This window comes from Leptinotarsa decemlineata, unplaced genomic scaffold (genome assembly GCF_025532065.1).
Source record: "Leptinotarsa decemlineata unplaced genomic scaffold, Ldec_3_MD MMD2_P_RNA_scaffold_5, whole genome shotgun sequence".
Lineage (NCBI taxonomy): Eukaryota > Metazoa > Arthropoda > Insecta > Coleoptera > Chrysomelidae > Leptinotarsa > Leptinotarsa decemlineata.
In genome coordinates, this window is record NW_027412532.1 from 142,895 (window position 1) to 166,170 (window position 23,276).

Below are 23,276 nucleotides of genomic sequence, written 5' to 3' on the forward strand. Positions count from 1 at the left end.
TCCCCTCCCACGTAGTCGGATTCATTGACTCCCGCTCGTCGTCCTGCTCCACAATGCCGCCCCCTCGACTCGCAACAGAAGGAGGGGGCGGGAAAATACGTCAGTCGAATATCAAACCCTCTGTTTTCGGGGTCGACCTACGCAATGCGAACGGGGAGCGGGCTTTTAGCAAAGTGGATCGGGGAATGGGGACACCTACTGTGGAATGAGAAATATCGTTACGCGTCTATTGCCCGGGACCGATCGATTTTCCAATTCATTTCGGTTTTATCACCGCAATGGAGATAACATTAATAAATATTGATGAAAATAATGAGTGATGAAATGAAATACTTTTTTTATGACATTAAAATTAGTTCACGTCGTACTAAGTTCATTATTGTGTTTTTATTACCTAGTTAATGACTACATAGTACTGAACTTTATGGTCTGCGCGACTATAAAAACAATAGAATCGTTTCTGGTTAGTTCATGAATAAACTTTCATATAAAAAAGGTAATACAAATTATGAAATTCTGAAACAACAAAAATTAATTTGCGCTCCGGGGCGACTTGATTGTTCCAGTGGCGCATTAGCTTTTTGAGCTGCAGGAAAACTTTAAAAAACCTGCGGCACCACATCATCTGAAAATCTTGATCTGCCAATGTCCTCTCTTTCATAGAATAGAATGTGACACGACTATCGTCAAGCTTAAACCAGTCCGTTACGTTTTTGACCAATGCGTAATAATGACCAGATTCAACATAGCCGTGTGCTATGATATTATCCTTATATCATTATCTACGTCAGTTAATAATTAATATATACAACTTCCAAAAACTTGTGACTGAATAATATTCGATGAGAAACACTTCTACGTTGTTAGAAGCGCATGTTAGATGTATTTTGGGCTGCCTACATTTATTAGTCGACCGAGAAAGATTTCTTCTTGAACTTTCTAAATTTAACTAATAGATGGCCTCACCTATAACATTCACATCTCTATATATCTGCGAGTTAGATAACCCACAAATCAGACAAAATCCTTAAAAGTTTTCTATCTGAAAGTATACTAAATAAAAATCTGTTTAGTTAGGTTATGTGTCTACATGGTAGGCAACACACAAAACGTCCCTTATAGTGCGGGTTTTCTAAATTTGAGATGGGTTTATTTTAAATATGCTGTTGGTCAATTGATAGTTTTGATGGAAAAGTTGATTCACTTGGATTCATATGCGGTTGAAGTAATGTAAAATAAATCCATTGTCGAAAAAGAGAACACATGAAAACAGACTAATACCAGTGGCGCTCCTTGAATTCTATATGAAATTTAATAAAATGAATGTCTAAATAATTATCCCAGACGAGTTAAATAACAAATTTAATTGTTTTGCGTTAAGACCTTCAACAGGTCCGTATTTGTTGTTTATTTTCTGTATGCAGTACTTCGAAGTTCATGCCGAAGTCATGCTTATTTCCTAACAGATGGCATGCATAACTTGGAATTGCTTTTTCAAGTTGAATTGATTTTGTCTTCGAAGATTCTGCTTTAGAAATTTCTATATGTTCTTCCAACATAAACTTTTAGGAACTGGTCGCATTTTAGCTTTTAGACACCTGATTTATTGTTCTTGTAGACATTGCATTTGTTACTTTTTATGTCTACTACCTAAAGTGTTATCAATCTTGTATGACAAGATGATGTTATGTTCAGTTAGTAGTCTACTCATCTTCTCAATTACCTTTCCTGTATATGTCACTGTTAGTAGTATCTTTGATGTGAAGGTATACTTGTTTACTGGCTTGTTTGAATAGTTTTTTGTCGAGCATGTGATGAAGTTGTTATTTAAACTGCTATCATTAAAACTCTGTTGACATAAGGATGCTAATGATGTGGATCTTGCTATGGTTGTTGTTTTACTTTATTTAACTGAAGTTTCCAGACTCCAGAGTGACTTTTGTGTTGAAAAACAAGAGTTGCCTTACAGTCTTGACAGCAGTCACTATGACATTAACAATGTTGCCAATATCTAAATCATACCAACTGCAGAATTGCCACAATACAATAGAATACCAACAATGGAAACCTGCCGGTTTATGTTGAAAAGGCTGATTAGAGTGATTGAAAGGGTTGATTTGTGGTAAATTGCTAAATCATGTTTGTTGTTAATTTCTGTGATTGACAGGTCTAAAATGTTTATCAAACTATTGGTTTCAAGTTCTATTGTAAGTTTCATGTTTTGGTGAACGGAGGTATGACATATCAGTAACAATAAATGAATTTTTGAGTCTTGAGTGTTGTCCAATAGTTTTTTCATAGTTGTCTATGAGGATTTCCCATTATGATACCTTGTTTGTTGTTATATATGGTGCTACTGAATTCAAAATAATTTTGACTTATGGATAGTAGAGGGAACGCCTGAATGAATTAAAGATTATGTGATTTTTAATTAGTATTTCATCTGAGTTTGTACAACTCGTCTGAGGGGAGGTTTGGGAATAAATTGGTGACATAGATCGGATGAAATTTGGAATTAGATAGAAGTTGAATATTGGAGATGTTCTCGTCAGTTTTGGATTCTGAAATAAGATGAGAAGTATGTGTACTTTTTTATGGTATTTATCATGAGTTTAGAAATGTTATAAGATGGTGCTGTTAGGAACGTCACTACTGGTCTAATGGGCTGATGTTGATAATGAAGTTTAATGAATTAGTATAGTTGCGGAGTATGCGGGTTGGATATAATGTATTGATCCCGGCGGTTGTATAACAAATTTTTTCGTCAATAAAATGTTAATTGTAACAGAAAATGATCTCTCAAGGTGGCTACAAAAAGTGAGAACCCCAAAAGTTCACCCACTGTCAACTAAAACGAGAAAAGAGACGAATCAGTGTTCTTCCGCGTCGGTCCTACAATTGAAGTGAAGGATAATGGGATAATGCGCAATTCCGCACTTATCGATCCCGATTCATGTGTGTGTTTCAATCTTTTGATTGGAGTTGATTCTGATAACCATCGCATTTCGTATATGCAAATAAGGATACCTACCCTTCCACTAACTCGCAGTGATATAACTGATTGTGACGAATCGATAACCGCACCTACGATTCCACGATTGTCCTTGTATTGATAAAGTTACAAATTATTCGTTCTGCGGAAAAGCACACGAATCGTGGAATCTTCGTCGTGCGTTTAATTTTTCGCGGAACGTACACGATTTTCCAAATGCTATTTTTAGCGTCGGTAAATCCATCAAATTAATAAGTTATTGGGAATTGCTAGGATCAGTTCACGATGAATGTTTTTTATCGCGAACTATTGTCCAGTTTTTGATGGAAATCAACATTTCGATTGCATTTCTCATTAGCTATGAAATAGTCCCAGTCGTTCTTGAGTTACAAATGGCGTAAGTGAGGTTCCAACGTATAATTTTTGATCAACCCTTGTACCAGTATGTTTACGCTACGCCCATCGAAGCAACAATGAGATGCATTCATTTATTTATTAAATATAAGTCACGAGTCGTGACACAGAACATTATAACCAGTTTGAGATTATGTGGACCTGGTAAAACGGTACCGTATCTTGTGGAGTAATAGGAATTAGAAAACGCCTACGCTACTTTCAAGAGAGAAATTGAGAACAAGCAGCATGTGACGACGGTATGCTTCGGAAAGCCCGAATAACGAGCAATTTTTGTTGATGTTTGAAAGACCGTGCATACGAATGAAAGTTGCATTTAGTTTTTTTGCTTTAGAGGCATTTTGGAAACATTTTATATTTGAAATCTCAAAATTCAACTGTTTTTCAACTTGAAATCTAGAAAATTGAGGATCTTTCCGTTGTAGTAGACTCGAAAGTTCCTTAAAAATCGAAAACTACCGTGTTATCTATGCGAAGGTCGCAGAAACAAAATATCAAAACAACTATATAATTGCTATGAAAATTATTCAACAGTTAATGAGTTTGGTGTTGTGTATAATCAGTTGGAATTCATATTGTTATTTTAATTTACTCCATGAATTTAAATTTTTTTTCCGTTCTAAACACGATGTGTTCGCATCTGTGAACCATTATTTTTTACTAAATCTCTTCATAGACACAGCAAAACTATGCTTATTCACATTTATTCATTTATTTAAAACTGAAAACGAACTCTAAAACGAGTAAGATTACAAAATTATCCTGCGGATATATTTAAAAATTTGAAGTAAGACCTCCACTAAGCATAAAAAGTGAAAAAATATCCGCAAAAGTGAGAAAATATCCGCATTCAGCAACATATCGGCTTCATAGACTCATATAAAGAGCATTGCATATTTTTTTAATCATCTCTTTTTTGGAAATGTACGAACTTCGATGGTTTTCTGTATGTATACAGATGTCGCTGCTAAACGTTGGGAATTCTCGAATTTGACAGTTCCAGTCTCAGCCATTGCAATATTTTCCAAATGGACTAGCTGGCAGTTTGCTACATGGTTTTACACTACTTTGTTCACTGAACAGAAACTAAATCCTCTGAGCGAACAAAGGTTTCCTTCTATTCTGTGTCGTCTATTTTATTCCTTATGGAATTCAAAACAGTTTCTAAGTAGACATCTAATGTTGTTAGAATATCTTGTGAAGAGAGGCTTTTTGTGATCCCTTGGCCTTTCTATATCATTTGCCATCTCCGTCAGTTCTATATTGGAAAGGTCACTCTGAATAGTATGAAACGTATTGTTGCATAGCAGCGGACTGGGCAGCCAAAACATGATCTGTACAATAATTGATTCCTGTGTTAGTCCAGCGTTGATGAAAGTGATGAGGGAATTGAATATATCAAGCATCACACATAAATATCTATCTGAAAACCATCCATTCATGAATACATTTTGTAAAAGTCCCTGGTTCTCACAAGGTCAACTACTTTTCAAATATTCAATGCTAATTTTGTAGATTCATTGTCACAGAAATAACCGACTGATCTTGACAGCAGCTCAATTGGTGATTATTTTTAAAGAACATCCTTTTTTTGTTCTAGGAATTGTACTCTAGGTGATTTGTAGTTCTAAGAGATACTTCTATCTTATAAAAAATATTGAACGACTCATAGTAGATCGCTCTTAAGCATCAATGTAGGAATCAATGGTAGGAATGTCGTCAGATCTTTTAAATGAAATGACTAATAAAACACTTTTGTCTAAACCGTCAGTCCTTACTGTGTGTTACCATGAGATCCAGTCGGAAATTCAGGAATATAATTTGATTCCCTGATATTTTTCAAATATGCGCAATATGCATCTAGGTCTTGGTTACACTCACGTTTCTCATTTTCAGTCAGTCCAAAGACTCACTTACGGAGCAGGTCTCGTCATGAATCTAAATCACGCGACGGATTTCTGCAGCAATTTCAGTTACGTAATTAAAATTCGCCAATGAATGAATATCATAGGGAATATTACAAGGAACATCGAATCAGTCAGTAGTAATTTCCATTTATTAAACAGACAACGTTAAGTACATCCTTCCACCGTGTTGATACGCCTCTGAACACATTTCAAACTCAAACAAATAATACGACAGGAATCCTTGTTCACTTAACTTCGAAATCGTTCAATTGGAATGGCTTGGCGCGCGATCCGTCTATAGCGTGCGGTGGCGCATTCTGCTGGAGATAAACGCAACCAAACCACGTGAAGGTTGAACGATAATACGTCATGCACTAAAATTAGTGCACATATCGAGGCAGGCAGCAGAGAGGTATTTCCAATTTCCAGTAATCAGACGGATGAGCGTTGGATGTTGTCATTTTTAATAATAATCGGGTAACATTTGTTTTTTGACGATGACTTGATGTATCGCTTTTGTCGAACTCGAAGTATCATGGTGAGGTGTCTGGGAAGTTGCTAGGATGTTATATGACAGGCAGGTTAATCCTTGAGCTGAATGACGTCATTTGTTGAGATGCGTCCATTTGGAGATTGGGATATCCTTGTTTACATCCTCGAACCGCGGCCTGTGCGAGGGGATCCCAGAAGAGTTAATCGGCGAGCTTTAGTTATTATGATACAGAAATTTATGAAAGATGATCGATCGTCACTATTGTTTAGATGTAAAGCGACTGAATATTACAAATAGTACCTATTAGCAGGGCTGTTCCTGTTGAAAAAAATTATTAACAGATTACGTCAAAATAAAAGTAACATTTAACAGCACTCCACATACCTGTGTACCTACGACAAAAAGGGTTCAACATGATCAATTGGTAAATAAAAAAATAATCTTCTTTATGGAACGAAGCTGCAAGAGATTATGAATGTATTTTGATAAAATTAATTTGCCATCCACCACAATGGATTGAAGAACAATGCATTAAAAACACTTGTCTTCCTTTCCCATCCCCATGCTACATTGGAGATCCAATCTTGACCGCAATAATGAATTTGTTTGTGAAAATTATGTAGTTACCACAGTACGCAAGATATCATGTCTGAGACAAATTCAGAACTGCTACAGTTTTACCCCAAGTTGGTAACATTGACTTCATTCACATTATCGTGGCATGAATACTGTTTGAAAGTTATTCCTGTAGAGACTAATTAGTTTGTATTGATTTTTTGGTTATCATAATCTTCCACAACCTGAAATATAAAACTTAGATTAATATTAACAAACAAAAAACTGTCAATGAGTTCAGTCCAAGACGTATGTCTGTCTCTAGACGATATCAGTTGGGCAAAGACAGAAATAGTTTCTCTGTGATTATTCAGTGGGAATGTTAAATAAAATATGTGGTTGAGAGTTGTTGATGAGGCCGTGGATGTTCCAAATACTGCTATTGAACTATGTTCAAGTTGACTCGAAGTTGAGATATTTATTATGATTCTGGAGATTTTCTTCACTTCAGTTAATGTTGTCTTAGCTCAAGAGGTGGTTGTTGGAACATCCACAAGATATACAAAAATACTTTTATTGACTACGGAATATTAAGTTCCCCGTGTCTCCTAATATATGAAATATGTATGTATGTAAATAAAAATGATAATGAACATTTATATATAACTCGCCTTACTATATGACACCTGCATTTTTTGATTTATCACCAGTATGAAGAGCTGCGACAGTAAAGTTTCATTCAGAAAACGTCTGAAAAACTTTTTTTGTATGTAAATGATGAAGCATTCATGAGTGTTCATAATACTAAATTCTTGTACTTTGTCAACTATGTTCTTTTACTTTTACATTTGTTTCAAAAGTTTTTAGATATTTCAACCTTGTGTGAACTAATTACAGAACTTGTAAAGACTATTGGAAAGTTCATCGTACAGATACGACATCTACCGGACATATTGAAACTGAGCTCGATACTGAAACAAAGTCTTGTCACCTGTTTCCATACATTGTTATGGTTTCTAATGCTTGTGCAATTCATTTTACCTATTCATTATTTGCTCATGCCTATAATAAAGGCACTGAAACATTATAGCCACCTATTCACAATTAAATAACTCGAAATACAAAAAAGCCCAAAACAATGAACATGACCCATGTTTCACATTCAGTTATTCCGTTCACTATTAGCTCTTTGTGTAGCGCCATCATAGATAGAAAGCCTTCCCTATGTGTATAGAGAAAAAATCAGAAATGATAGAAAATTTTATATTTCGTGATACAATTCTCAAGTTGAATAATTTTTATGTTTCATTTGATTTCAGTTGTCACCATAAGGCGTGTTTTTACGAATCGTCAATTCCTAAACCCAATCAGAATCCCTGATCAAGATTACATTTGCCAATTACTGTTGTCAACTGACTAATGAAATTCACAGACATAATCAAATTTTGACAAATCGCACGAGCCTTCATATGTGAATAATGTAATTAGTCCGACTTTTCGGAATCGTTAAACTGAAATGAGATTGCGCTAAAGTAGGCTTCCGTTTAACAGTATACACAACAACACAACAATAAATAGATTCGCTGCATATAACGGTACCTTCTAATGGTTTCTGTACGGCAGATATCATGGCATGCCAGGTCAAGCGAGGCGAAAACTCCTTACGAATTTCTATGGATCGAGTCTAGATCGAAAAAATGAGGTGATGATCCTACGGAATCTACCGCGTCATCGAACGACTAGTGTCAAAGATCGCCAAGACTGAAACATGTTGTCTGAATACTGAAATGCTTAGATTCTTCAATCAAATATATGTTAATGAATGAATAAGCAGCCAAGAAATGTTTATTTCGATATTAATATCTTCACAAAATAATTTTTTATGAATCATAGATGATATCATCTTGATGATAACAAAACAAAGGTTTTTTGTCACTGTTATTCGCATTGGAATAGAAACATGTTTAAACTGAACGAATACGGTTTCCATGAGGCACGAGACAAATACTTTTCTAACGAATCGACCATGTATATAAACATAAGTGGTAGTTTTGTTTATATTTTGGGAATCTCAAAAACTCCCAGTCGCAATTTCTCTTCGTAGTATTTAACGATCACTCTGAAAACGAAAATAATTTTCTATTTTTAATTTTTACTACGGAAAAATAAAAGATGCGAGATTCGAATATAGCGCGGAGAGCACGAGCCATGCATATGATCTGCGGTAGCTTATGAAAACAAACAAAGATGATTGGATTATTCGATTTAGAATGTTTATTTTTATGAATCGGTCCAAAGTCTTACGCTTTTCCTGAGATTAGTTTTCGTTATTGAACAATTCTTAAGAAATAATGTTTTTTCAATTTTTAATAACAGCAACTTCTGAATTTAGTTATTCACCAGAACTTCTTGAGAACAGTATGTTTTTGCTTCGTTTACTTTTTCTTCAACTCAAAAATTATGGGATTGGTGTCTTCCAGAGACTTGGAAAGACTGGAAAAGTCCTACTTCACGTCTAAATTCTCCATTCCAATAAAAAAAGTCAAACTTGGTTTCATTGAGTTTGTTCTGTTGAGTCACCGAATAAAAAAAATTGAATATTAATCACTCTACATAGTCTTTTCTGGGACAATTTTGAAAATACAATGAAAAAGATGGCCAAAATGTTGTACATTCTGAAAGAGCATTTTGTATGTCTTCTTATTCGGTCTTTTCGCCGAAACTCCAACCGTTCACATCATTCATTTTTCAGCGACGTATTCGAGATATCAAGAGTCGAGTAAAATTTCTCACAAGACTCATTTCAGCGACATGAACACTATAATCTAACATTATTAACAATGCTCGAGCGATACTTTCACCTGCATTTAGAAAATCCTAGTCGGTGCAAAAAATTACGAAATGAATTAGAAATGTACTGACCCAACGCCCTACTTTGCCGGTTTTTGAACCGTCACGGGTGAGTGATTTTCGCGGAGTCGCATACAGAGCGTCGATAAAACAAGAAACGTTGGACATACATCGGATCATTCTCTGATTATTTGGTTTGTTACGCAGATTAGACGAACGATTAACCTCACAATAGTGCTTTGGAATAGTAAAACAAAAAATAAAGAATATCTACAAAGGCGTCACGTAAACGAGCTCCTGAAAATAAGAAGAAGACGAATTGTGGTCGATGTTCAACAAAAAAGGCATTTTGCCCAAGATTTTTTTCGGAAGTTATGTCGATCGATGAATCAAAATTCTGATAATTTATGAAATTTGTTTTAATACGACCTTTGAATGAAAAGAGTAGTAAATGGAGAAAAACTATCGATTCAAGTCCTGAGAGAAGTCGTATTTCAGACTATTACCCGAATTGGTTCCTAATTGTGTTGGAAAGGAAAATTGCTGCACTGTTGCAGCATAAAAGCATCGTGTTTCGTAATTGAATGTTACATTCAATCACCTTTTCGAATTTCGTATTTCTTCGATCACTTTTTACTTTCGCAACTCGCTTATTCTGTATCAGAACATTCTGTTGTTTTATAGCTCTCATCTATTACTTGATTTGATTTGCCCATTGTTCTTCTTCTTCTTCTTCTTTTTGTGTTGCATTTAAAGATGATTTATCACCATCACCTTCTTCTTTTTTGTTTTACCTAAGAAAACTATTATACGAAACCAGAGTTCAAACACAAAATATCGTGATTCAACACCAAGCAGCACTGTTTAGACTCGTCGTGGGTCTTATCAATACCGCTAAGCGACCACTTCTCTTGTTTTCAAAGTGACAGGTATATACTCTTTTCTTCGTGGTTTCAATGTAGAGCAATCTACAAGCACAAAGAAATCAGTATACCTTCGAAAACTGAAGTGATAGAGAGCACATCGCAATAACTGCGACCATAAAAACTTCGGCGCATTCAACAACCCGATGAAGGTCGTTCGCTACACCTGGAAGGACGCTGGCGACGTCTCCACGTGACCATTCACAACACGGCAGCCATGGAAAATGACCAATTCGAATGTTTGGCATTCTTTCACAGCCAACGCGCTATAAACAAATGCGGGAAAAGAGAGTTTCGCTGCGTTCGTTGCGCCTGCCGATTCGAACAGTCGTCTTCAATGAGCAGGAGAAAGTTATTTTTAGGCGCCGACAGACGACGTCACAGCGTACCGACGACGCATCCTGTCTCTTCTACAAATATAGCGAGACTCGAGAATGATAATAATGCCTCTCTGTGCAGTTTGCGTTATCCTGTCGTTAGTCACCATCATCGCATTACTCACATTAGTTAACATTTCACAGTTATGTGTCATCAGTCTTATTTAAATTTAATGGTGAACCGGCCGAGTTCACGATCTGCGGAAGGTTGATGATATTTCGTAGTACCGTACTGTCCGCTAGAGTACCGTTACCGCAAATCTTCGTCTATCGCCATTTGCTGCTATGATCTAATATGGTCTTATTACACGTAGTATTCATTCGTATCGCATTTCGAACAAGGTGAATAAACAATGGAGAAGCCGGCAACGGTAGTATCGCGTCAGTTTTTTCGGAGAACTACCTGATGACGTCAGAGGTTGGCAACGAAACGGGTGGTCATTGAAGCAGCAATGAAGATATTTCTGAAAATGATGTGCTCTAAAGCTCTCGGCTTCTTAACTCGATATAAAAAATGAAAATAAATACTTCTGATGTCGAAGCAATTTTTGAGCACATTTTTCCCGAATTATATTTGTTGGAGAACATCTACTTTTTCAGCAGGATTAGATCGGTCGCGCTAGTGGTATCTGTCATCTCTGTAAAGTCGTTGGAAATATACAACGTTCATAGGTTTTCATAGATCGCCAGTATGTTTTTCTGACACTAAAAATCACAGACAGCATATATCCCCTGAAATCTTCTCAATGAAGTCCGTTATGCCACCTTGTTGGCCTCTTGTTTGTCATCTTTCTTTCTTTCTTGGAAGGAAAATTCGTTTTGGGGTTCATTCTTCATTGTAAATCAAAATACATTTGATAACCGAATTATCTAAGCTCGTCGCATATCAGAAAAATGTCAGAACAAAAATTTGAGTTTTCGTAGATGCACCTGCATCAAATAAGTCGCGCGAGATTCGTCATTCGATCGCTTTCGATCCTCCACCTGTATGGAATTCGTATTCAAGAGTCCACACACGATATCGGTTGACATTTAATCCTTATAATTTCTAGTTTTGAAGAGGTAAGTGAGTTTATTGAAACACCCGTTCGCCTTGAATGAGCTCACTGTTCAGAAATGCAGACAGCCCAGCTCACATCACAATAAACCCGATTAAAATTGTACTGAAAGCCGATACATGTATTCTTTTGAACGGTGCACGAGATCGGAGAGAAGTTGTGCACCCTCGGTCACACGCTACCATTTGTGTGAGCTGTCTCTGATGGTGTATATTTTAGTCTCGTAATAATATTTCAACCTTTTTTTTTAAATGCAGTTTTACGGTTCATTCTAAAAATGTCATACATGTTTCGATGAGCCAGGTCCAATATGTTATGAAACTGTCATGAAGTGGCCATTTTCTGAAGCACCAATGCTGCTGTTTCTAGACTTCTAAAAGAACTTTTTGTCAAGGCGGGTTCCTAATTCAACAGAAAAATTCCGCTGGATTGTTTCAGCAAATAAAAATGCGCTAGTATTTTGAATGGACCAATGAATGAAAAGTATCATATCTTAATTTCCACTGTTTGCAGTTAACACATAATGTAACTATGTGGATATTATATTTTTCATTGAATGTAAGCTGCTGAGTGGGAATTTTGGATATCCACTTGACCTAATATTGCATTGATTCAGGGGTGAACTGTTTAAGTTAAATCTCATTGTTATTTGAGTTCAATAAAGTTTTTTGCACAAAATTGTTGAAAGATATGATAATAGTATAATAAAAACCCTAAATCAGATTAGGCAGTCCATTATATCTTATGTTATCATAGCAGGAGGCAGTTCAAGGACAATCAAAACGAGTTTAAAATAATATGACAAAAATCCAGCCAAACCGAATCATGGAACAAATATGTAGGAATGAATACCATGGAACCCAAAATTAAATCATTCAGTAGATCAAAACCTACATACTTTGTTTGATATTCAATCATTAATTTTGAAAATCAATAAACTAGGTCGATTATTGCCGACATTCAAAGTCAGCATTTATCGTTTTTTGGAGAACTGGGTGGAGAATTTAAGAAGGTAGTTCAGTAGAGTGTCAACAAAGATGCCAGTATTGATGTAAGTACCACTTCTATTTGGTGTATTATTGTTTTATCAACAATAAATCTTTCATTATTTTTCATTATTCATTATATCTCAAACGAATGAAGCGAGTAATCTAGTGTAATGGAATACAAAGTTATAGGTTATGAATACTGAGGGATAGGTAATTAGACGAGTACGTTGCATATATTTAAATGGTCCAACACGGAACAAAGTGATAGAACACAAGTAATTATAGACAATTGAAAGTTTCAACTATCGATTATAAAATAAAAATGCTTTGGGGTACTTCAACGTTTTTGCGTCATGTATAAGTAGGATAAGTTTACTGAAGTTAGCGACATCTATCAACTAAATTCTTGAATGAACTGATTGAGAAATGAGAACGATAAGATTTCTATAGAGATATTTCGAAGTGTAGCGAATTCAATCAAGTCTAATTGTGTTGTACCTACTACGACAGCTCATTCGTATTGTCACGATAGCAAAAATCAAAAAGTTCGGGAGACAGTTAACCAGTACATTTTGCTGGTGAAAAACCCAGACGTCAGTTTTATCAAGGAAAGTGAATGTGGCAAAACCCGGCTCGGAACATACACTATTTCAAACGTATGAATTTGTCTAAAAATCACCCTTTTTTTTCAAATCAGCTACTCAATTACTTTTTTTGAATAATATAATGAAGACGCTGGAGAGAAATAATATGACAAAAATTGATTTTGTTCAACTTCAGTTACACCCATTAATTTCTCAGATAAAGGAATTTAAATATGGATAAGGATAAGATAAGGCTATTATCACTGAGTCACTGTTCTCATTGAATTTCGATTAAGGTTCTGTTGAAAGCACGAAATGAAAAGTAAGATTATAACGAATATTCACAAACATTTCAAAACACCGCAATGGAAAATTTCTCACTCGAACAATCGCGTACGTTCACAGATCATCAACGTGGAAATTGAATCTTGGAGTAATAGATAATTGTTCTTATAAGCATTACTTCACGTACTATTCGATATCCCCGTTTTTTGGTTATTTTCCTCACACATTAAAACTATGGAAAGTATTTCGAACAACATTCCTAAACAGTAGAATCTGGCGAATGAGCCGAACAAAAAACTTTTCTGTTTGATACCAACATGGACATTGGATTACATATGACAGATGTTTGTGTTATTTAAGCGCCAATATGCGGGGAGAAATGAATCAACAGAAAGGCCATCGACATCACCTGATTTACCTCTACCAGATTTTTTGACGTGGAAAGATGAAATCCCCAGAACAACGACAGTATATCAAATAATCCCAAAAGACGTTTCGAAGAGAGATACGTTGTAGATAAACAGTGATCACGTTTACATGGATTTCAAAATAGAGCTCAAGATCGATTACTGCAGAACGCGTTGTAGTACTCCCGTGAGCATAGTTGTTCCTTAGTGCTATCGACAGGAGAAAACAACAACAAATAATTCTTATTATCTGATGTGACACAGCAACAAGTAAAACTACTGGCAACGTCATTGTTTTATCACCTCGTATTGCGATCCAACCGTATCGCGTGATTTCAAACGTCCTTGTATAGATTTGGACGGTTTTGGTGGACCCATAATGTATTCCATATTTTTGGACCTTGGCGCGTTAGGAATGGTACCAGTATTACGAAATCGAGCATCAGAATAACCTGTGTCGACATAAATAATCTACACGCATAATAATTTTTTATTGTCGTTATTCCGAAGTAGCAGATAGTTACGTGCAAAGACAAAGATACTATTTAAGGATACGAGTTCGATCAGTGGTGGCGCATTAAAGGATTAAAATTATAGGCTATCGATTGCAAAACCCTTCTTTTTCCAAACGAAAATGTATGCACTGCGAAAATATAACGTGAGATTCAATCTAATCCCCTTGAATTTTACATGACGTCAACTCGCTTTCACTATCTTATGACTCAAAACTAAATGCACTCAAAAACAGACATGGTAACCATACTATCCAACATAACCTCACACATAGTACAACACCAAAAATGAATCTCAGGATAAAACATACAGAAATGATTCTCACACATAATACTACTCACAAGTATTCCCAGCAAACAGGTGACAGTAATTGTATTCGTGAAGTTCGCCAAAGGTAACGTTTACCTTTCCTATTCACGAGGCAACGTTGGTGACGTAGGCCAAAAGCAACGATTACCTGCTCCACTTACAGAGCAACGATTTTTCAATCGTGGCGTTCCCCACAGGTAACGTTTACCTTTCCTATTTACGAAGCAATGTTGGTGACGTAGGCCAAAGGCAAAGATTACCTTCTCTACTTACAGACCAACGATTTTTCAATCGTGGCGTTCGCCACAGGTAACGTTTACCTTTCCTATTTACGAGGCAATGTTGGTGACGTAGGCCAAAGGCAAAGATTACCTGCTCTACTTACAGAGCAACGATTTTTCAATCGTGGCGTTCGCCACAGGTAACGTTTACCTTTCCTATTCACGAGGCAACGGTGGTGACGTAGGATAAAAGCCAACGATTACCTTCTCTACTCACAGAGCAACGATTTTCAATCGTGGCGTTCCCCACAGGGTACGTTTACCTTTCCTATTTACGAGGTAACGTTGGTGACGTAGGCCAAAGGCAACGATTACCTTCTCTACTTAGAGAGCAACGATTTTTCAATCGTAGCGTTCGCCACAGGTAACGTTTACCTTTCCTATTTGTGAGGCAACGTTGATGACGTAGGCCAAAGGCAACGATTACCTTCTCTACTTACAGAGCAACGATTTTTCAATCGTGGAGTTCGCCACAGGTAACGTTTACCTTCACAATTAACAAGACTACTTTGGTGACTTGAGCCAATGTCGATCACACTACTGATTTAGCCAACAACTCAGTTGGTGGTCAGAACACACAATTCTGAATGAGTGCCAGACAAGATCTTAACGTTAAAAAACGGCACGCCTCTGTCTGCTGGGTATATCCTTAACGTATGCATAATAATAACAATCGTTCAGATTCCATGGTCACAAATCATGGCCGAATGATTCAATGAAAAAATTTCCAGCTCGTCGCGATAATCGGTGTAGCGCCTATAACTGATAGAGCGAATGCCACGCCACAGCACGGAACGATTCATTCACTAATTCCAGACCATTTTGTATATTTTAGTACAACAGGTAGTAGTTATCCACACGTATATTTCAAGTTGAAATGCCGCATTTTCGATTTACGATTACGACTTATTTATGAGCAATTTCTGTTTACAGGAAATATACTATCTACCTGTTGACGTAAGTATAGATGTTGAGGCTGGCAGCTCGAACGAAAGTACAGGGTAATTTTTTTATTGCTCTCGATTGCAGGTCGTAAACAGGAGTAGATAATTCAGAGAATCACAACACAAAACCTACGTCATTATCGAATTTCCCATGAAGTAACACGACTACAAAATCATAACCTGCTATAATATTAAAATATGTTAATTATATACCACTAATTGAGTTGATTTTCTTGACTTACGTACCGCATTAGCCAGTGACTAAAGCGGTTTTTATGATGATTCGGTTTCACATATAACAAAGGAACTTCTGAATAGTCGTCCACGTTTTCATTCGAAAGCAAAGTTTCAATGTGTTTTTACAAACCTGTAAAGTCAGACCATCGTCCTGTCTCAGATATACTCGAAACTATATTCTACGATACGATATACTTAACAAAGTTGAAATAAATTATCCCAGATATCTATATTCGATTAAAATATAAATGAAACATGACATGTATTTCATGTTCTGTGATTCCATAATAAAGTCAAATATTGCTGTTCCGTGTATCGCACGTTAACAGGTGAGACCTATGTAATACTTTGCTCGCAAAAGATAGAAATCGAGGAAGTTCAACGGAAAAAAATTCTTCAACAGATTTTTGAAATATTTCAACTTTATCATTTGTAGTAGCTATTTCATTGGCAACAATTTACACGAAATTCGAACAAGTGTAGCGCACCTCAACGCCAACTAATTCGAGAAAAAAGTACTGAAAATCACATTTCCAAACAGAATGATAGAAATGTCGATTTTCCACGGAACACAGTTTCGTGTTTGTCGTTACAGATGTGAACAATTTCGAAACATTTGTGATTATCCGCATTCTCGATCGATCTTCTGCAAATTCTCCATCGTTGTTTGGTCTATTACTAGTACGTACTGGATGAACCGACGAGATGAGATGGTCGCATTTCATTCACCTCCTCCGTGATTCAGATAACGCGAGTGCACAACAAACATGCCACTCTGATCGAATACAACAGATATAACGCTGACTAATATCCTGCTGGGACGTGAGTCTTCGCCAGCAACAGTCACAACACTCTCAAACACGATTAAGCTCGAGCCGAATCGTCTGAATTGATTGAATTCGATAATTTGAGAAGTTTCCACAGCTTATCATGGAATATTCAACTCTGAGCTTTCAGGATGAGTTACCAAAGCATAGAAGGGCGACGAATTTTTATCAAAACAAAATTCACTGTATTGCGAATGTGGGGTAAGAGTCCTGTAACTTTATGCCTCGTCAACGTATAAACTTTACCGATTAATCTAACCAGGTGTGTGAAATATGCGTAAGAGGCTCTTCAGGAAATGGCCCCGTGTAATCATTTCCGGCTAATCATTCGCGTTTGTCACTCGTTTCGTTGAGTCACCGAGCAAATTATGAATAAAACTGTACCCGCGTCGAATTCTAGCCCGGAGAGCAACAAGCCATAATGTGGCATACATACGTTCAAGGTGAAGGGTCAGCGCTGCAAATGAAAAGGGGACCGGCTCGATATAGTATACTCACTCACTCTCCTTGTGTGTGATTCAATCAAACCCTTATAACAAAAGAGTGAGTCACGGAGGAATTGTCGCCCTATCGTTTCCCCATTTCTTGTTGAATAGGCGTGGGATTCGGTTTCACAAATATTTTGCAGGAACAGTAAATTAGTCAGGTGTTTGTTGATTCCCGACCCCGGGGGAAAGTGATTCGCTCCGGCTATCATCACATACCCAAAGAAAATTAGTGAAAGATCTGGTTTCATACGTTTCTGTTCCAAATTCAGTACAATTTTCAGATGTTGAATTGTTATTAACATTTAAAAAACTAATTCTATGCTCTTGTATTCTTTTAGGAAAGTTCACCCTATTTGGCCAATATAAAACGTCGAAAGTTTGGTCTTTATTTCATTTTAAATAATTTTTCTCAGATTATTATTTTTCTGTAAGGCCAAACAAACGAGAGGCATTTTTGGTGGGTTTTTAAAGTAGGTCAGCACGTCATAACGCTCACTCTCATTGAATTGTGGACCAAATCGGTGAAGACATGAGATTTACCGGTTTTATATCGACCCTGGCTTATGCTAGCTAGAGGTTGTATGATCTCACCTTGGTTGTTGAACGCTCAGTAAAAAAATGCACCTATAAGGCAAAAGTCAAGGCAGAGGTGATCAAATGATGTGGTAATGCTTCTTCCTGTTGTATATTTTTTTGTTTGCAATAAAAATTTTATCAAATCAATATCTAAAAATACTCACTTGAATAGTAATGTTGGCCGTACTCAATTGAAAATGAAATTTTACCACGCAAAAATTTGTGAAACTACAATAAAATTCTTTATTTTTAGGTTATTTTGTTGTGGTCATCAAATTATAAATAAAGCACTCTCATGTCACGCGACGATGAACATCAATCGAAATTCATGACGTCACTTACTCACAAACATGGGTGCTAACGACTACGGTGTTTGCTTAACATTATTTTATATATTGTCCGTGCTATTTCTTGTTATGTACATCGGAAAACGATTCTGAGAAGTTTTCCAATGATAAAAAGTAGATTCATTTAAGCAAATAGATCGAATTTGCCTCGAATTGATTGTTTCACGCAGGCCAATTTCTTCGAAAGAGGCAGTAACTTCTGTTCTGCTGAATTTAAAAAAGTCAAGACCCTCATGTCAGTAATATACCTATTAAAATAACTAAAATGTCACTAAATCCTGGTGATGATTGAAATCAGCTTCTATACAAGTATGACCTGGGTCAATAAACATGTAGTTATCAACTAAAAGTAAACATTTGTCATAATCGATGAAAGAAGACGCTAATTCTAAACGTAAAGCTTTACAACGGAGAAGGCTCTAGATCCTTGAAAGAGAAGAATGAATAACACGTGTTCAATTTATGATGTGTTGAATTTGTTTTCAGTATCTGACAGTAAAAGACATTACATAAAATTCACTATAACCCACCAACCATTTGAATTTGAACTAAAAATCAATGAAATGCATAATTTTTCAAAGTATCACTTGTTTAAAAAAATAATTTCAATATTAAGGTCTATATCAGGTACTTATACTATAGTAGTATAGTATAGTACCTAGTTTCGGTCACTTTTTTGAAAATAATGCCTGTAGTATGAAATGAGAAAAAATAATCTTTCCTTTTCCTTTCTAGAAAGCCATCGAGAGTGTATTGCTCTAGATACTTTCTTATCAGTACTAATTAATAAACTATTAATTAGCGATTAATGACGTTTTAATATCTTTTATGAAATTCTTCTATCAAGTACATTTCGTGTCTTCCGCAACAGTTTTTAAAGGCCGAGTGAAAATGGTACTTCCATATAGTATAACGAACATATAACTTTCATGTAACGCTCATTAAATTTGTCGTGATTAGGTACACCCATAAATAAAAAACCCGAATCCCATTTTTCGAACGTCTAAACAACGTTCCGTTTCCCCAATCATTGAAAGCCAATAACCAAAGTCTTCGGTAGACTTGTTTGCCAACCGCACTTTATGGCTCATCCGGGACAAGTTGTTAGCGACCATCGGAATGCACGTTCAAACTTGTTACAACGTGCGAGAATCGTTCGAAATTATGTAGATGGTAGTCGATGGCGTCGGAAAGATTTCGTTCGCGACGGCCCTTAGGGTCGAACCCTCTCGCGGGTGACGTCACATCGAGAGAGGGGGCCATCTGCCGTGCTCTTCGTCGTGCACGTGTCATTCTCATTGTCTGATGTTTCGTTCGGAAACCGTCGATAGAATGTGGGATAGTCGTCAATTCGCCATGTCGAGAAAATCGAGCGCAGATCGTGTTTGCACGATTAGGCTGTGTTAGTTTCGCTTGATACCTAATGAGCAACGATTTTGAGGTTTACCAGTGACCGTAGATGGAAGACATAGATAATTTTTGGCCAAGAGGTAGCCATAGACAAAACAAGTAGTTGACAGCTATTAGACTCCACCTAAATTTGGTAAAAAACTTCAAACATACAAAATTCAATTTTCAATTATGTTTTAATTCAATCGAGAACTATACTTCTCCTATCGATTACTCCAACCATATCGTCATTACCTGCACCCTCTGTCAAAAAAAAACATAAGAACACATCATATACCTCCGCATTGATTGACTTTACATGACTGTCATAAAGTCATGAAGACGTTCGCTTCAAATGGAATACATTTTAAGAGGTATTTGCCTCTCAAATCCGAAGATCTCTATGTAACTCAACCAACGCAGCTTTGGTCAAAAACCATGGATAACTAGCAACAATATCACCAGAACCCGTATCAAACGGCGATTGTGGAAGAGAAAATTCTTTCGCCTGATCCTACTGATTCACAGCAGAAGGCTGCTGATGTCCAAAGTTTCATCACACAAGTCTGAGACTGGTACTAATTGTCTACGAGATGTCGTCATGAAGGTTCTCTTCCCAACTCTTATAATGAGCGAGTTACCATATTTTCTAGGCCATAGTAGGTATAAAGTACTGGGCTTACAAACATCGCAATCATCCTAGTTCAGGACAAAGATAATTATAACATGAGGACTTAACTTAAAACCCTTCCAAATCGACCAGAGTAGCATTTAACAGAAGTAACAAGAAAGAGAAGCTTCAACGTAAAAAATTCCGTGGTGAAAAACTCTCAGATTGACCTGGTGGAACCAACTTTCAGAAAGGAAAAAAAGTTAAGCGAAGGTCTGATACTCCTACGTAAAATAATGATGTTTTGATACCATATATTCTAATAATAGTTGATATTCGGTAGGTAATGGTAAGGAATTGGAATGAAATCACCACCAATAAACCAAAACTATCATTATTTTGATAATCGTGTTTCTTGAGGTGTTCACATGCTCATCAGAGACAAATGCTGTCTCTATCTCCTTATAGAATTTGGTGAAAACCGAAAAGAGCATGTGAATTCAATTATCAACCGCTCAACCAGCTTACATAAAATGTTCGGTAGGTAATAGCAGAGGAATGTAATGAAATCACGGCCAATGAATCAAATCTATCATTATTTCGAAAATTATGTTTTTAGAGGTGCTCACATGCTCATCAGAGACGAATGCTGTCTCTATCTCCTTATAGATTTTGGTAAAACTCGAAAAGAGCATGTAAATTTATTTGGCAACAACTCAATCAACTCATATGTAATGTTTGTATGGAATGACAAAGAAATGGAATGAAATCACTGCCAATAAACGAAAACTATCATTATTTCGAAAATCCTTTTTTTAGAGGTGCTCACATGCTCATCAGAGACGAATGCTGTCTCCATCTCCTTATAGATTTTGGTAAAACTCGAAAATAGCCTGTGAATTGAGTTGGCAATGACTCAACCAGCTCAAAGACCGACGTTTCAGACATCATTTATAAAATCCCGCCCGCATCGTGTCATCAGTCAAGCGCGATTGACTGGCGTCCGAATGTATCGCCTTCTCGAATGTTTCGACTTCGATCCAAGCCTGCTTGTCGCTTTCTTTTCCATCGTCGTACGTGGTTCGGATTCATTCTAGTACTACGACAAATATTTACACCTCACGCGATTGCGCGGCTAACTCGACCAGTTATCTAGAGTGTGACCTTTCGGCGGGCGGAGAGGAGAAGGAATTATACCAGAGGATCGGTTTATTCCATTCTCTCATCGCGCGATATTGCAGATTTGTAATAAAATATACGCAGGCATATGTTTATTTTAAACATTAGAGAGAAATTCGTAGGACGAATGACGCAAGTTCGTAGCCGTTCCGGTATTCCGGATGGATGTCTCGATACGGCTATTTCGGTAAGGAAAGGAAGGGGTTCGTGACTATTTTAGGTATTTTTGTGGTGTGGCGGATTGGGGGATCGAAAATACCTCTTTTATTTTTATTTCGGGATATCCGGTTCTTTTTGTCTCGACTTATATCCGGTCCGTAGGACCAATATGCCAAAGCTAACCGGATGGATTGGTTATTCGAATTGTATGTTCGACGGTAAATTTTCGTTATGTGGCGATTTTGAAAAAATTTTTGCCTGTACTTACTTATTTTGATGCGTAGATTACGAATCCGAGAGAAAAAAACGGCGCTCTCCCTCATTTAAAAAATTACGCCCCTTCAAAGTTCAGAAAAGGGCAACTTTTCAGCCTTCTTTTTCACTAAATAAACTAAATAAACACAAGCATTTATTCACTAGGTCACCTTTACACCTTATTCCTCCTTCTTTAACACTTTTCACTTCAATAATCAAGATTTTTCTTATAAAAATGTACGAAGCTGCTTTTGGGTTACATATCTCTTTAATTTACGTTTTAAGGTTAATGGCATGGTTGGTACGACTGATGCAGTCCATATTCCTAAAGTAATTCAAATGTTTTTTACCTTCATTGGTGGTGTATTACGAATTTGAAATAGTAGGCAGCGGCAAATACTAACTGCTTTTTTCTGAAATGTCACTAGTAACTAACCTAAAAATAGAATGATGTCACCAGGAGAAGCATTCGTTTTTAAATTAAGTTTTTTATAAGAAAAATGTTCATTATTGAAGTGAAAAGTATCAAAGAAGGGGAATAAGGTGTAAAGGTGACCTAGTGAATGAATGCTTGTGTTTTTAAATAGTTTATTTTGTGAAAAAGAAGACTGAAAAGTTGCCCTTTTCAGAACTTTGAAGGGCCGTAACTTTGTAAATAAGGGAGAGCGCCGCTTTTTTCTTTCGGACTCGTAATCTACGCATCAAAATACGTAAGTACAGTCAAAAATTTTTTCAAAATCGCCGGGTGTCCACATAACGAAAATTTACCCTCTACATTCCTGGCTCTACTATTTTTTTGTACGAGACGAACACAAATAACTTTTTCGGAGTTTTTATTTATGTATTGGTACACTGAGGAATTGCATACCACCGAAACACTTTTGAATTATATTTACATGTAGTCTACTCGAACATGACGTAACAAGTGACGCCATGATACTTTGAAGTGTTTTGGTGCAAATTTTGAACTTACAAATTAATGTGCATTCATTTTTAACTGAACATCTATTTTTTGTGGAAATGTGTAAGTTGTAACTATAATACATTGCCCAATATTGTGAACAATATTTCAAAATCTGTCATCATGCCTATTTTGATTGAAAAATATAAGTTGCAAGTGTAAGTTTAAAAAAATATCCACACTTAATCAAAAAGTAGCAATTTCTTGACATTTTTTTGACATCAGCAAACAATATATCAAAATAATAGAGCAACACTGCCGACTAGAGGAGTTTTCGTAGAACCACAGATTAAATCTAAATTAATCAGTGGTAGAACTCCAATGTATGGTTTTTGTATAATTATTGAAAGTGGTACACGGAAATTTT

The 23,276-nt window shown here is 36.4% G+C and overlaps 1 long non-coding RNA gene across 1 annotated transcript in view; it reads right to left on the reverse strand.

Moving 5' to 3' along the window:
* Window positions 1-4,153: 4,153 nt before the first annotated feature.
* Window positions 4,154-23,276, reverse strand: part of LOC111502169 (uncharacterized) — a 30,250-nt gene continuing 11,127 nt past the window's right edge. The window contains exon 5 of the long non-coding RNA XR_012468475.1: window positions 4,154-6,606. This is a non-coding gene — a long non-coding RNA (uncharacterized lncRNA). The remainder of the gene's footprint in view (window positions 6,607-23,276) is intronic.